This window comes from Hypanus sabinus, chromosome 4 (assembly GCF_030144855.1).
Source record: "Hypanus sabinus isolate sHypSab1 chromosome 4, sHypSab1.hap1, whole genome shotgun sequence".
NCBI lineage: Eukaryota > Metazoa > Chordata > Chondrichthyes > Myliobatiformes > Dasyatidae > Hypanus > Hypanus sabinus.
In genome coordinates, this window is record NC_082709.1 from 181,943,361 (window position 1) to 181,960,987 (window position 17,627).

A 17,627-nucleotide genomic window follows, 5' to 3' on the forward strand; every position below is an offset into this window, starting at 1 on the left:
AGCACAATAGCAGACAAAGCACAGCAGCTCACTTACACTCCGGGTGGCAGGCAAGCAAGCAACTGTATAACCCAAGCTAAAATAAATAAATTTGAACATCTCACCATAATTCTACTGAACATGCACATCATGAGTGCATTTTAAAACAAGAAATAAGTAACACTGGCCACTAGAAATGCTGGGGCAAACTGATGACCACACCCCCGGAGCGCCACATTACATTCACGTTTACATTAGATAAAGTTGGGACAAACTGCTCAGTGCTCTATCAGTGCAATAACAAGTCTTTTTCTTTATTTATTACAGTGCCAGCAACCTGGGTTCAATTGTCACCTCTGTCCGTAAGTTGGACATTCAGAAGGGCACAGAGCGATCACTCCCCGCTGAACATCGACGGCTCCTCGGTAGAGATCGTAAAGAGCACCAAATTTCTTGGTGTTCACCTGGCAGAGAATCTCACCTGGTTCCTCAACACCAGCTCCATAGCAAAGAAAGCCCAGCAGCGTCTCTACTTTCTGCAAAGGCTGAGGAAAGTCCATCTCTCACCCCCCCATCCTCATCACATTCTACAGGGGTAGTACTGACAGCATCCTGAGCAGCTGCATCACTGCCTGGTTCAGAAATTGCACCATCTCGGATCGCAAGACCCTGCAGCAGATAGTGAGGTCAGCTAAGAAGATCATCGGGGTCTCTCTTCCCGCCATCACAGACATTTACACTACACGCTGCACCCGCAAAGGAAACAGCATTATGAAGGACCCCATGTACCCCTCATACAATCTATTCTCCCTCCTGCCATCTGGGAAAAGGCTCTGAAGCATTTGGGCTCTCACGACCAGACTATGTAACAGTTTCTTCCCCCAAGCTTTCAGACTCCTCAATACCTGAAGCCTGGACTGACACCTTGCCCCATTTTCCTGTTTATTATTTATTGTAATGCCTGCATTGTTTTTGTGCACTTTATGTAGTCCTGTGTAGGTCTGTAGTCTAGTGTAGCTTTCTCTGTGTTATTTTTTTTACGTAGTTCAGTCTAGTTATTGTACTGTGTCATATAACACCATGGTCCTGAAAAACGTTGTCTCATTTTTACTATGTACTGTATCAGCAGTTATAGTGCTTAATAAAAGTGACTTGACGACTTGACATCATGGAGCCATTGGGCCAGTAGGGCCTATATTGTATCTCATAAGAAAAGGAAACTAAAATTCAAAAAGTTTAATGCTAGAGGGCTTACACTTAAGGTAAGGGGGAAAGTTCAAAGAAAATGTGTGAGGCAAATTTCTTTACACAGAGTGGTGGATGCCTGGAATGTGTTATCAGGGATGGTGGTGGAGTCAGGTTTGTTGGAGGTGCTGATAAAGCTCTTAGATGGGCACATGAATATAAAAGGAATGGAGGGATATGGACAATATGTAAGCAGAAGGAATTAGTTTAATTAGAGTTATTTGATTAGATATCACTAGTTAGGTATGTAGATTGATAGATACTTGATTGACCCCAAAGGAAATTACAGTGTCACAGTAGCATTACAAGTGGACAGATATGCAAATATACAAATATCAGAAGAGAAATAAGAAAGAATAAAAAAATATTACCTCAAACAGTCTAAATGGAAGGGGTCATCACTTCCTCTGTTCATCCTATATAGTTCTCCTCTGTTCAACCAAGGTGGCATGCAGAGTGTGAAAAACACTGTCCAGAATTGTCAGGATTTTCCGTACTGTCCTTTGTTCTACCATAGGCTCCAGTGTGTCCAGTTTGACTCCTATAACAGAGCCAGCATTTCTAACCAGTTCATTGAGCCTGTTGGCATCACCCGTGTTGATGCCGTTACCCCAGCACACCACTGCATAGAAGATTGTACTGGTGACAATAGACTGGTAGAGCATGTGAAGGAGAGGTCTGCATACTCCAAAGGACCTCAGTCTCCTCAGGAAGTAGAGGCAACTCTGGTGCTTCTTGTACACAGCCTCTGTGTTTGTGCTCCACTCAAGTCTGTCTTCCAGGTGCACCCCCAGTTACTTGTAGGTCCTCACCACATCCACGTCCTCACCATCAATAGTAACAGGGAGCAGTGCTGGCTTGGTCTTCCTAAAATCCATCACCATCTCCTTTGTCTCACTGATGTTGAACTGCAGGTAATTCAACTCACACCTTTTGACCAAGTCCTCAATCAGATCCCTGTATTCATCCTCCTGTCCCCACTTTATACACTTAACTATTGCTGAGTCATCAGAGAATTTCTGCAGATGTCATGAATCAGTGTTGTATCTAAAGTCTGAGGTCTACAGAGTAAACAGGAAGGGCGACAATACAGTCCCCTGTGCTGCTTATAGCCATGTCAGACACACAGCTCTGAAGCCGCACAAACTGGTCTGTCAGTCAGGTAGTCCATTAGTCAGGATACATTGGAATTGCCAACCTGCATTGAATGGAGCTTCTCCCCCAGCAATGAGGGCTGTATGTTATTGAAGGCACTTGAGAAATCAAAAACCATGACCCTCACAATGCTGCCCTGCTCATCCAAATGGGAGTAGGCAGCAGGTAGATGACAGTATCTACGACTCCAATGTGGGCAAACTGCAAGAGATCGAGGGCTGATCTAACCAGGGGTCAGAGGTGAACCAGAACAAGCCTCTCTAGGGTCTTCATGATGTGTGAGGTCATGGCCACTGGATCGTAGTATTGCAAGACTTTCAGTTGGCCTTTTCGATTAGCTCAATTAGTTTGGCCAATGGGCCCGTTCCTGTGCTGTACAGTTCTATGTTCTGTTTACTCTATTCTATGTAACAGTGGGATAGAAGCTGTCCTTGAGCCTGGTGGTACGGGCCGTCAAGTTTTTGTAACTTTTGGAGCTTCTGTCCAAGGGAGGTGTGGAGAAGAGGGAATGACTGGGGATCTTGATCGCATAGGTACTTTCCCAGGCAGTGCAGATCGTGTCAATGGAGGGAAGCTGGTTTGAGTGATGGACTGAACTGTGTTCACAACACTCTGCATTAGTGAGCATGTGCAGTTAATAGTTGATGTGGACTGGGTGGAGTGAAGATCCTGTTTTCCTGATGGATCTCCTGATGACCGATCACTGCATTAATGTTTCTTCTTTGGTTGGGTCATAGCCAAACTGCAATAGATTGCACGAACTCTCCAGAAACAAAACTGTATTGAACTACAATATTTTTACACAGATCCTTTGGTCTTGGTCTTCTGAGGTTGTGATCCTGGCTTGGATCCAGTGAATGGGGCCCATTCCCACCCTTTGGCAACATAAAGTGCCTGCTCTGGTCCAAGGTTTCTCTTGCAAGGCCCATAGAAATTCCTGCTGAGGTCATGAAGGGAGGACAACAGGAAGATTTTTGTCTCCAGTGTCTCTGTCCCAGTCTCTGTCTCAATCTCTGGATAAGTAACACTGCGAGTCATTGGCCTCTCACAAAAATCTGTAATTTTTGGGAGTGTCAAAGTACTTCCGAATAGTTGTAAACTAAATTCAGTTTGTGGTTGTATGCAGCACAATAGTTTAGCAATTAGCTTTGTACTATTACAGCACTAGTTGTGGTGTATTTAATATATCACTAATATCGTGAAAATATTTATCTCTACAGATGGTGCTGACCTGCTGAGTTCCTCCAGCATTTTGTGTGTGTTGCATGTGAATACATTGTTTGAATAAGCGTTCTTTGTTGTTTAAGTAATTCATGATTTTTTTTGTAAAAGTATGTAAATAGCATACATCATCATGGCACCACATCATATGTGTGCCCTTCACTTAAAGTAAACATAATATTAGACTCACATTCCCAGTTCTTTTATTTTCCTTTCAATTAGTATTTATGTTTAGGAATGGCAAAGCATAACACCAGTGATCCTGGTTCAATTTCCACAGAGGTCTGTAAGGAGTTTGTACGTCCTCCCCTTGACAGTATGGGTTGCCTTTGTGTGTTCCATTTTCCTCCAAATTCAAAATATAGTAGGTTAATTACTCTTGTGGGTGCAATTGGGCAGCGTGGACTCCTTGAGCTAGAAGGGCCTGTTTCTGTGCAGAATCTCTAAGTCAAAATCTAAATCATAAAACTAACTGTGGATGATTATCAAGGTAGATCCATGGCACATAGACAAAGATGCAAGTGGAATTTGGCCGAGCAACTGCCTTTAACTTGTTCAAGCACACTGACCTGAGCACCTACCACATTAGGGAAGCATGCAACACAACACGTTGGGCCAAAAGCTGCAATTCCTCTCCATTCTGTCTTCATTAGGAGTTTGAGGTGACTTGTTATGTCACCACAGACTCTAGCAAGTTTCTACAGATACACCATGTAGAATATTCTAACTGGCTGCATCTGATATGGAGGGGCCACTGAACAGGATCAGAAGTATCTACAGAATGTTGTAAACTCAGCCAGCTCCATCACGGGCAACAGCTTCACCACCATTGAGGACAGCTTCAATAGGGTATGACTCAAAAAAGTGGCAGAACCTCCAAGGGCAGGACCTCTTCTCATTACTACCATCAGGTACAGAAGAAGAAAGATGCATACTCAATGTTTTAGGATCAGCTTCTACCCCTCCACCATCAGATTTCTGAACAAACATTGAACCCATAAATACTACCTCAATATTTTTGCTCTTTATGTACCAATTATTTAGAATTTTTGTTTATATTTTCATTATAATTTATAGGATATTTGTGTATTACACTGAACAATATATTTCATGACATATGTCAGTGATATTAAACACAGAATGAAGAACAGTACAGCACAGGAACAGGCTCTTCAGCCCATAATGTTGAGCCAAACCAATTGAATTAGTAATCAAATACCCAATTAAGCTAATCCCTTCTTTCTACACAATGTCCATGTCCTTCTATTTTCCTCACATTCATGTGCTTATCTAAACATCTCTTAAAAATCCCTAACATATCTGCCCCAGGCAGCGCACTTCAGGCACCCATCACTCTCTGGGTGAAAAACTTGCCACTCACATCTCCTTTGAAATTACCCCCTCCAACGTTAAATGCATGTCCTCTGGTATTAAACCTTTCAATCCTGGGAAACAGATGCAGTCTGTCTATTCTGTCTATGCTTCTCGTAATCTTATAAAGCTCTATCAGGTCACCCCTCAGCCTCTACCATTCCAGAGAAAACAACCCAAGTTTGTCCAGCCTCTTGTTTTAGCACATGTTGTCTAATCCTAATCCTGGTAAATCTCTTCTGCTCCCTCTCCAAAGCCTTGCCATCCTCTTCAAAATGGGGCAACCAGAACAAATCTGATTCTAGTTTTGGTAAAACAATGACTTTGTGATTCATTTATTATCGGTGGAAATCTGAAGTCCATCCCTCTGTTGAAGATGAGAGCTTTGATCAAAGATCCACAAACAAGAAAGGAAGCAGAGAGGTTTAAAGAATTTGCTGTCTGTGGTTCAAACATTCCATGTTAGCTTACATCCTCTGCAGAGTCAGTTGCATTAATCTCAAGGGCCAACACATGACCATGGCCCCTCATTATCCTTGTTTCTAAGCATTAGTCTACTATTCTTAAATACCATCTCAGGAAACTGCTTCAAACACACACTGGAAATTCACTTTGAAGCCTTAGAGCCCTGGAATGTGTGATAAATTATAATAGGGTGTGATCTTGACACAACTTGATTTGTGGTGCAAGCACTGTCACCTCATTGCTTCATTCATGGTTGCTCATCGCATCTGACATCGACAAGGAACCTATGCAGGAGAGTTTTTAACATGGAAAATCCATTGCACTGGGGTAGTTCCACTCTGTTAGCCTCAGAAGTCCGGGACCGGTGGTACGAACAAGTGTCACAAACTGGGGCCTTCCTTGGTCGCAGTGGATGACCGTGACAACTTCCATGCATCATCTCAGAGCATTGCAGAACTGTCTTTCTCATCACCGGATTTCTCTGTAGAGCTCATCTGTCCAGTCAACCGGAGCTGACTTTGCATGCCAGGGCATGCTATCTAACCGGGGCATGAGACCCACCGCTGCTCTCACCTGGTTTAGCCTACCTGTCAGAATGGTGGGCTGGGATGTGGTCACTGTCACATGCAAACAGCAAATAGTTGTCACTTCATTGCACATAGTTAATAATGTAATACATTTTGGAGATCTATGAGCACAAAGAGTGATACAGACAAACTCAAAACCACAAGGCTATTTTGCCAACTCTCTGTAATGGATCTCCAGAGGAAAGAGCATACAGTTCATTCTGTTCTGAACTTGGATGGCTTTAATTTGAATGTGGAGAATTGCCATCATGAAACAATTTAAATTTTTAGATGTTAATCTCTTTAAATTAAACAATGGTACTCATCATACGCTTCTACGTTGATGATGATTAAAACAAAAGGGCTGGTGTTGCTTAATGCTGGGGAGGCTTTCGTCCAGGGATTAAGTTCTAGATTACGACAGTGATGTGAACTGGAAGATCTTGCTGGTGGTATGCCAGAGAGACCAAAACTTCAGAGCAAGTTAAGAGCGGCCCCAGTAGGGAGAAGGTAACTCTCACAAGTGGACAAATTGGAAGGGGGGGGGGGGGGAATTTTACCGATGAATATTGCAACAGGAATCAGAATTGAGTTCTAGAATCCAGCACTGATATGAACTGGAAGTTTTTGAAGTTGGTGGGCCAGGGAGATCAAACCCTCAGATCCGAAATTGATTTTAGAGTAAGATCTTAGAGCACAACATTGTGGGCCAATGGGCCTGTACTGTGCTGTAGTGTTTAAGATTCTATGTTCTAAGCAGGACTAGGCCCAGTAGGGAAGAGGTATTGCCAAGAGTGGACAAATAGGAAGAGGTGGGCATTCACTGATGACATTGTGAGGAGAACTGGCAGCAGGAAACAGGATCGAATTCCATATTCAGTGGTGTTATGAACTAGAATATCTTTCTGCGTATGTGTTCAAAAAATCATACCTTTATGGCAAAGTTTGATCTTAGAGTAGATTAAAAGGTCGGCACAACATTGTGGGCAAATGTCCTGCACTGTACTGTAGTGTACAATGGTCTATGTCTAAAGTAGGATTGGCCCCAGTAGGGAAGAGGTAGCTGGGTGGACAAATGGGAAGAGGTGGAGTTTTACCAAAGATATTGTGAGGAACATTTGTTAAGAGGAAACAGAAGACAACAGAGATACAAAGCATAAGGTGGGTGGAAGGGAGGACTGACAGTTTGAGCAATGGGGGAAAGGAGATCAACACAGTGGACTGGGAGAGTATACAGGAGATTGGCAATGTCATTAACTCTGAATGTTGTAAACTCAGTCATTGCTATCATGGGAACTAGTCTCCCCAACATTCAGGACATCTTCAAAAGACAATGCCTCAAAAAGGCAACTCCATCATTAAGATCCACCATCTCCCAAGACATGATACCATTGCTATCATTAACGAAGAGTTACAAGAGCCTGAAGACACACACTCAATGTTTTAGAGTTTCTTCACCTCTGCCATCAGATATTTGAATGGAAAATGAACACATGAACATTAATTTATTTGTTTGCTCTCCTTTTGAAATACTTATTTAATTTACTTTTTAAAATAATTTCTTATTGTAACTTATTGTTTTTTATTATGTATTGCATTGTATTGCTGCCACAAAACAACAAACTTCATAACATATGCCAGTTTAAAACTGATTAAATGATTCTGATTCTCACACTACTGGCGCCAAACAATAATCTGATACTGGAATTCGGGATAACTTTAAAAACAAGGGATTATACAGTACATTTTAGACACCCTGCACATTTTTTTAAATTAAAGGATTATGGTCTTTGGATTTTTGTTCCTAAGAGATCTCTTTAGAATGGAGAACCTCACTGGAAGAAAGATCCAAAGACTCATAACCCATTAATCAAAAGCAATAGTTGAATTATCTGAAATGTGCAATTCTTTATATTTAAACAGTGAAAGCAGAATCAGTTACAGGGTTTTACAGCACAGAAACAGGCCTTTGGTTCATTTTCCAGACTTTCCAGCAATTCATCCCACAGTTTTATATGCTGTAATTGACTTAGTGCTTGTCTGAACATTCCTTAAGTGTTCAGAGATTAGATTTAAATTAGAATAGATAAGATAGAGTAGTATAGCACAGCAAAGGCCCTTTGGCCCACAATGACGTACAAACCTAACCAAGATCAATCTAACCCTTCCCTCACATGGCTTGGATCGTGAGGGTTCTTATCGATTGATACTTTGGCTTCTGAAGATGTCTTTGATGCTGGGGAGGCTCGTGCCCATCTTAAGCTGGCTGAGTTTACAACCCAGTAGAGCTTTCTGAGATCCTGTGCATTGGATCTTCCATATCAGACGGTGGTGGAACCAGTCTGATTGCTCACAACTGGATATTTGTAGAACCAATGCAATCATACAAATGCTGGTTCAGATTGCTACAGCCTTTGCTGTTGGAGCAGCTCAGTCCATAACCCTCTGAAGATTTTTCTGATCCTGTCCATTAAGTGGAGCCACCATACCATTCATAGTCAGAATGCTCTCCACCGTACAGTTATAGAAATTTGCCAGACGTACTTTGATGACATGCAAAATCCCTTCAAATTAGTAAAATATAGCCACTGGTGTGCCTTCTTTGTAATTGCACCAACATGTTGGGCCTAGAAAAATCCTTAGTGATGTTGATACCCAGGAACTTAAAGTTTCTCCCCCTTTCTACTGCTGACCCTTCTGTGAAGACTGGCATGTGATCTGATCATTTCTTCTTCCTGAGGTCATCAGTGAATTTGTTGGACTTGCTGACGTAGAGTGCAAGGTTGCTGCTGTGACACCACTCAACCAGCTGATCTGCCTCACTCTGGTATGCCTCTTCATCACTGTCTGAGATCCTTCGTTGCATCTGCATGAACACATATATGATAATAAATTCTACTTTAACTCTGAATTTGAGTTGGAACTGAATCTGCATTTCCAAATCCAGGCTTACTAAGGTGAAGAAATCCTTCTTTGGTGTAAAATCAGGGTCTGTGTAATGTATAAATGGGAAATATTCCTACCCATAGTCAACATCTAAACTGCCTTAAATAAGTCCCTGTAATACATTGAATGGCACAGTAGTGCAATAGTGAGCATAAAACTTTACAGTACCAACAATAAGAGTTTAATTCCACTGCTATCTATAAGGAGTTTGCACGCTCTCCCCATGACTGCATAGGTTTCCTCCATGTGCAACAGTTTCCTCTCACCACCCCAAAGATGGAAAACTTGTGAGTATGCTATATTGGTGCGAGCAACGGTTGACGGAGGTCCCCACCACAACTCCGTATTGCATTGTCATTGCTCTGAGTGATGCATTTCATTACCTTTCAATGTTTCACTGTACATGTATCAAAGTGGATCTCTTTAATCTGTTGGAATTACACCAAGCATGAGTACTTGATCCAGGATCTAATTCAAATAATAATTCGATGATTTCCTTCATGTGAACTATAATCGAATGCAGATATTATTGATATTAATAGAGAATGTGATATTATTAAGGTGATATTATTCAATAGAGAATGTCAATAATTAATATAAGGCACAGGGAGCGAGGTTAGAAAATTTCTTCACTTGCATTTCTTTATTTTTTATTTCTTTAAACATGCAACATTAATAAATGGATGTCATAGAAACATAGAAAACCTGAAGTACAATACAGGTCCTTTGGCCCGCGATGCTGTGCCAAACGTATACTTATTTTAGAAATTACCTAGGGTTACCCACTTCCCTCTATTTTTCTAAACTCCATGTACCTATCAAAGCGTCTCTTAATAGACCCTATCATATCTGCCTCCACCACCCTCTGCACAAAAAAACTTGCCACTGACATCTCCACTATACCTACTTCCAAGCACCTTAAAACTGTGCTGTCTCATGCTAGTCATTTCAGCCCTGGGAAAAAGCCTCTGACTATCCACACGATCAACTCCTCTCATCATCTTATACACCTCTATCAGGTCACATCTCATCCTCTGTCGCTCCAAGGAGTAAAAGCCAAGTTTACTCAACCTGTTCTCATAAGGCATGATCCCCAATCCAGGCAACATCCTTGTTAATTTCCTCTGCACGCTTTCTATAGTTTCCACATCCTTCCTGTAGTGAGCTGACCAGAACTGAGCACAGTACTCCAAGTGAGGTCTGACCAGGGTCCTATATAGCTGCAGCATTACTTCTCAGCTCCTAAAATCAATCCCATAGTTGATGAAGGACAATATGCCTTCTTAATCACACAGTCAAACTACACAGCAGCTTTGTGTGTCCTATGGACTCAGACCCCAAGATCCCTCTGATCCCCACACTGCCAAGAGTCTTACATATTCTGCCATCATATTTGACCTACCAAAATGAACCACTTCTCATTTATCTGGGTTGAACTCCTTCTGCCACTTCTCAGCCCAGTTTTGCATCCTATCAATGTCCCACTGTAACCTCTGATAGCCCTCACACTATCCACAACACCTCCAACCTTTGTGTCATCAGCAAATTTACAAAACATCCCTCCACTTCCACATCCAGGTCATTTATAAAAATCACAAAGAGAAGGGGTCCCAGAACAGATCCCTGAGGCACTCCACTGGTGACCGGCCTCCATGCAGACTATGACCCATCTACAACCGCTCTTTGCCTTCTATGGGCAAGCCAGTTCTGGATCCACAATGCAAAGTCCCCTTGGATCCCTTACTTTCTCAATAAGCCTTGGAAGGGGTACCTTGCTGAAATCCATATACACTACATCTACTGCTTTTCCTTCATCAATGTGTTTAGTCACATCCTCAAAAAATTCAATCAGGCTCATAAGGCACAACTGCCTTTGACAAAGCCCTGCTGACTATTCCTAATCAGATTATGCCTCTCCAAATGTTCATAAATCTTGCCTCTCAGGATGTTCTCTATCAAGTAAGTCTCAGTGGTCTATAATTTCCTGGGCTATCTCTACTCTCTTTCTTGAATAAAGGAACAACATCTGCAACCCTCCAATCTCCAGAACCTCTCTCGATCCATTGATGGTGCAAAGATCATAGCCAGAGGATCAACAATCTCCTCCCTTGCCTCCCACAGGAGCCTGGGGTATATCTCATCAGGTCCCAGTGACTTATCCAACTTGATGCTTTCCAAACACTTCCAGCACATGCTCCTTCTTAATGTCTATATGCTCAAGCTTTTCGGTCCGCTGTAAGTTATCCCTTCAATTGCCAAGGTCCTTTTCCGCAGCGAATACTGAATACATTAAGTACCTCTGCTACCTCCTCTGGTTCCATACACACTTTTCCATTGTCACATTTGATTGGTTCTATTCTTTCACATCTTATCCTCTTGCTCTTCATGTACTTGAAGAATGCCTTGGGGTTTTCCTTAATCTGGTTTGCAAAGGCCTTCCGATGGCCCCTTCTAACTCTCCTAATTTCATTCTTAACCTCTTTCCTGCTCGCCTTAATTTTCTAGATCTCTATAATTACCTAGTTTTTTGAACCTTTTGTAAAGCTTTTCTTATCTTCTTGACTAGATTTTCAACAGTCTTTGTACACCACTGTTCCTGTACTCTACCATCCTTTCCCTGTCTCATTGGAATGTACCTGTGCAAAACATCACGCCAATAACACCTTAACATTTGCCACATATCTGCCATATATTTCCCTGAAAACATCTGTTCCCAATTTATACTTCCAAGTTCCTGCCTGATAGCTTCATACTTCCCCTTACTCCAATTAAAAGCACATTCTATAAAGCTGTTTTCTTTCATATCCTTCCCGTTGTCAAATTTGCTGACCTTCATGCGCTTGTGCAGTCATGCCTTGATAGTAATAGTCAGCAATAGTATGAGGAAAGTTGCATCAAAATCCAGTTAACTTACAGCTGGGATACTGCATTCTTTTCAGGTCAACCCCAACCCAGGAAGGATGTGGAGGCTTTGCAGAAAGTGCAGAAGAGGTTTACCAAATTCCAAAGCTTGAAGTAAGTTTATTATCTAAGTACATACAGTACTGTGCACAAGACTTAGGCAATAATCTGGAGAGGGTGCAAAGGAGGTTCACAAAAATGATTTCAATATTGTACCACTTGTCACGTGAAGATCATTTGATGGCTCTGGTCCTGTATTCACTGGAATTCAGAAAAATTGTACCTCATTGAAACCTATCAAATGTCCTTGATAAAGTATATGTGGAGAGGTTGTATACTGCGGTGGAAGAGTCTAAGACTAGAGGACACAGCCTCAGAATAGAATGGAGATGAGGAAGAATTTCTTTAGCCAGAGTGGTGAATCTGTGGAGGCCAAATCTATATATGTATTTAAGGCAGAGGTTGATGGATTCTTGATTGGTCAGGGCATGAAGGGATACAGGGAGAAGGCAGGAGATTGGGACTGAGAAGGAAAACAGATCAGTCATGATAAAATGGTGGAGCAGACTTGATGGGCCAAGTGGCCCATTTACCTGATGGGCTGAAAGGACTTTATCTGTGCTGCATTGTTCTATAGCTCAATGAAATATCTAAAATCATCAGACAGTTACACTATGAGTGTACGTCATCTGAAACGGTTGAATTGAAGACCGAATCCAAGACTACAGTGTGCTCAGATAGAAGGTAGCATGCTTGTTCCTATAACTTTGATAGAATAACATAGTAGAAGTCAGAGTGATCAGAATGGGAGTGAAATTTAAATATCATTTCTTCCTTAATCGTTCTTGGACATTTTGTTCAGGATTCATAGCTGTTCTTGAAAAGGCCCTTCAGCTGAGATGCAGTATAATGTATGCTAATAACTTTTGCTTAATAATTAATATCTGATATGAAATATAAGATGTGTGATCTCAGATTAACCTAACTATTTCTCTGGCACTTCACTTGTGTTCTCTCTGAACTCTTTTGTTGTCATAGCCACACCCTGCCTCTGCTCCTTCACCTGGGTTCCCAAAGAATGTACCGTAAGATGGTAGTGCATTCGATCGCAGCAGCGTCTACAAGGTGAACCGAAAGTGTAATCGTCCTTTTCAAACATATGATCGCAAGATCCTGCTGGACATTAAGGACTTAAAGTACAGCAGGCCCACCCCATCGTTGAGTTGCTCTTTCTGGAGAAAGTGATGGAGCTATATTTGGTGTGGATCATGCTGCTGACTCTGTCGGAGAGGTGTCAGAGGAGCTGGTACTTGAAGGCGGTGTGCAGACCAACCGTGAGTGCTCACCTTAGTCGCATTTCTTCTGATCGCAAGACCCTGTTGGAATTGTTAATGTGGAATTGATGCACCATCAATAACTCTAGGAGACTGGAAGTGAACGATAGGCTTTTATTAACAGCGAAAAGGGAGCACGACATGTCGAGGACTGAGGGAGGAGCAGTGCCCCAATCGCCTTTATACAGGGGTCTGTGGGAGGAGCCACAGGAGCAGTCAGCAGAGGGGCGTGTCCAGACAGGTATACATAGTTTACCACAGGAATCCTGCCAGTCCAATGCTCTGATTTATTGGTGAAAGGAAGGGGCAGACAACAGGGGAGCAGTATGGCCTCATTCATAGCGAGGACTAGGCCTCAAGCTGTGATGTCGCCTGTTTACAGCTTCCCAGGACAGAGGAGTCGGAGTTGATGCACTCCACCAGAGATGATGTGATGCAGCGTCCAACCTGGAGTTGATGCTATTTAATTTATTTTTCTCGGGCAAAGTTGTTTACTTCTGCTCTGAACTGTACATTAAGATAGACTCTTGATCTCACAATATACCTTGTTATGTTCTAGCTCGTTATTGTTTCTCTGCACAGCAGTTTCTCTGTAGCTTTTACACTTTATTCTGTATTATTACCTTGTTCTACCTAAATGCACTGTGTAATGATTTGATCAGTATGAATGGTATGCAAGACAAGCTTGGTACATGCAACAACAATACCTATATGTTTTGTACAAGACTGACTCCACATTTAGACTAATGTGTTAAGTTTATATCCTCTCGGACATGGCCCAACAAGTGCCAAGTTTGGAAGTCATTAACAACGATCAGCAAATGATGTCTCTGTCAGCAATGCTCATTATTCATGACAAATACATCAAAAATTTGTATAAGGGATGAGAAAGTTCATGATGTACACAAATTGCTAAGCAATAAAAAACCTACAGATGTTGAAAACCTGAAATAAAACCAGTTACCAGCAGGTCAGAAAGCAACTGTGCATTCCCGCCCGGAGTCATTCTATGCTTTTGCCATGATTTATGCTGTTCCTTGCGATGACAGGCTTTAGGGCTAGATAGGAACAAATAGACTTAAAACTGTCCTCATTTTATATAGTTAATGTGTGACTGAGAAATTCACAGCCGTATGTGTTGGGGATCATTCCTAAAGGAAAAGAACTAAAAAATGGAGAAGTTAAATTTGTCCATTTTAAATTATGTCATGGTCTTCTGTACTGCCACAATGAGGCAACTCTCAGGATGGAAAGTCAACACCTTATATTCCATCCTTGCTATTCCTCTTTTGATTATTTATTTATTGTATCCTGTAGCAATAGTGTTGTAAGACACTCCTTCCCTCAACAAGCCTGCAGATCACCCTTAGGCAGGGTGTAGCACCTGTTTAGAACACCCCACCCCCCCCCTCCAATCAGGGTCACATGAAGCCATTTGAGCAGGTGGAGGGTGGTCATATGAGCAGGTGGTGCATATCACAAGTCCTGGTTATGCAACCACTACTGCCTGGCGGACAACCTCTGAAAAGTATTGATAATGGCTGGGGTCACCCATATTGTAAAGGCACTGTCCAGAAAGTGGTAATGGCAAACCACCCCTGTTGAAAAATGCATTAAGAACAATCATGGTTATGAAAAGACCATGGTCACCCATATCATACAAAATGGTACATATTGATGTTGATGATGATACAACATGGTACATGATGATGATGATGATAATGATGATACAACACAGTATATAATGATGATGATGATATTGATGATGACGATGATGCAATATGGTCTATAATGAGATGACAATAATGTAACATGGTACATAACAAACAAACCTTGTAGTAACTTGTGTCTGCACTGTACTGTTGCAACAAAACAACAAATTTTGTGGTCAACGTCAGTGATAATACACCTGTTTCTTATTCTGATTATGATTCTCAAATCCAGACCATAGCCTGGTAAATCTCTTTTGCCAGAGAACATTGAGGTACAATCTTGCCTATGCATATTGCCAGAATATGGGATTCTCCAGAACAGAGTATTTGGAGGAGAGATGATAAGCTCCCTCAGAACCCAGGCAGGCTGAAGTGATGAAGCTCTTTACAATTAAATGATTGACTTGAGCAACATCATATTCTCTGTTTTCTATCAGTGAGTTCCATCAGTAAAAACTGAGTTACTTTTGATATCTCTTGAAGGAACCACATTGCATTGTAAATTTGGCAGCTGGTTGAAAGAACTGTTGACTCTGTGCCAATACCTTTACATAGACCATGGAACAGTTGAGAATAGTATAGACCTTCTGCCAATGACGTTGTACTGGATTTTTAAACTTGTCTAAGATCAGTCTACCCTCCTGCATAATGCATAGCCTTCCATTTTTCTATCACCTATATGTCCATCAAAGAGTCTCTTAAATAACCCTTATGTATGTGCTCTATCACCACTCCTGGCAAGATGGGCCACGTATGAAGAACTTACCTCTGACTTTACTCCAATCACATTAAAATTATGCCCATTGTTTTAGCCATGTCCTCTCTGGGAAAACATCTCTATCAATCCACTCGAACTATGCCATTTATCTTGTACACACCTATCAAATTATCTTTCTTCCTCCTTTGCTCAAAGAGAAAAGCCGTTACTCATTCAACATCCTGGTAAATCTCATTTACACCTTCTTCAAAGCTTCTACATCCTTCCAATAGTGAGATGGCCACAACAGAACACAATATCCCAAGTGTGGTCAAACTCAATAAGTGTTTCATATCATCACAACATTACCTTGTGGCTCTTGAACTCAAACCCCTGATTAAAGAAGGCCAACACACCATACATCTTCTTAATCACCCTATCAACTTGTGCAGTTACTTTGAGGGGTCTAAAGACGTGGACCTCAAGATCCTACTGTTCCTCCACCAGGCCATGAATCCTGCCATTAACCTTGCATTCTGCCTTCAAGAACAGCTACTTCGCTTCAACCGTTCAGTTCTTGAACTAACCAGCACAACCTTAATCGTTACCTCAGTATTGCAACATTATGAACACTTTGATTGTCTTGCATGACCATTGGCTGGTTTTTAACATAGAAACATAGAAACATAGAAAATAGGTGCAGGAGTAGGCCATTCGGCCCTTCGAGCCAGCACCGCCATTCAGTATGATTATTGCTGATCATCCAACTCAGAACCCTGTACCTGCTTTCTCTCCATACCCCCGATCCCTTTAGCCACAAGGGTCATATCTAACTTCCTCTTAAATATAGCCAATGAACCGGCCTCAACTGTTTCCTGTGGCAGAGAATTCCACAGATTCACCACTCTCTGTGTGAAGAAGTTTTTTCTTCATCTCGGTCCTAAAAGGCTTCCCCTTTATCCTTAAACTGTGACCCCTTGTTCTGGACTTCCCCAACATCAGAAATAATCTTCCTGCATCTAGCCTGTCCAATCCCTTTGGAATTTTTTACGTTTCATTAAGATCCCCCCTCAATCTTCTAAATTCCAGTGAGTATAAGCCTAGTCGATCCAGTCTTTCTTCATATGAAAGTCCTGCCATCCCAGGAATCAATCTGGTGAACCTTCTGTGTACTCCCTCTATGGCAAGAAAGTCTTTCCTCAGATTAGGGGACCAAAACTACACACAATATTCTAGGTGCGGTTTCATCAACCCACTTCCTTATTGCCCTCTCACCTGGGTTCATCTGCTACTTGCCAGCTCTTGCTCCAACCTTGTGGAAAGGAGCTCTCGCCTTTCTTTCTTTACAGTCCCGATGAAAAGTTTTGAACAAAACAGCATCTGTGCATTTCTCTTCATGGATGCTGCCTGACCTGTTGAGTTCCTCTTGTTTGTTGCTATGCTTGATCTCCAGCATCTGTAGAATCTCTTGTGTCTCCACTTAATAAAAGATCTGTTTCTTGACCTTATGTCCTGACAATGAACAGCATGAAACATAGTACAGCCACTAGACCTAATGAAATTTCAGTGGAAATGATATAAGTCCTAGAAGATCTGGGCATAGATTTTTTGAACTGTTTATTGCCATATATATATGATGTATTGTCGACAATCTCTTGAAATCAGTATTTATAACTCTGCCAAAAATTCCTGGAACTATTGACTGCAAAAATTATAGAACAATCAGTCTTATGAGTCACATAATAAAGATTTTGTTAAGAATTGTTCTGAGTCGAATTAAAAACAAGTTAAGGCCAGAAACTTCAAAACTGCAATATGGGTTTATTGAGGATAGAGGAACTAGGAATGCAATTTTCATACTACGAATGCTTTCATGCTACGAATATCAAAATAATGTCTTTTTATGTTTTATTGATTTCACTGAAGAATTTGACAAAGTGCAACTTGAAAAATTATTTCAAATTCTCGCTAAACTAAACATTAATGGAAGGGACCAACAACTGCTTCAAAATTTATATTGGAATCAAGTGGCGGA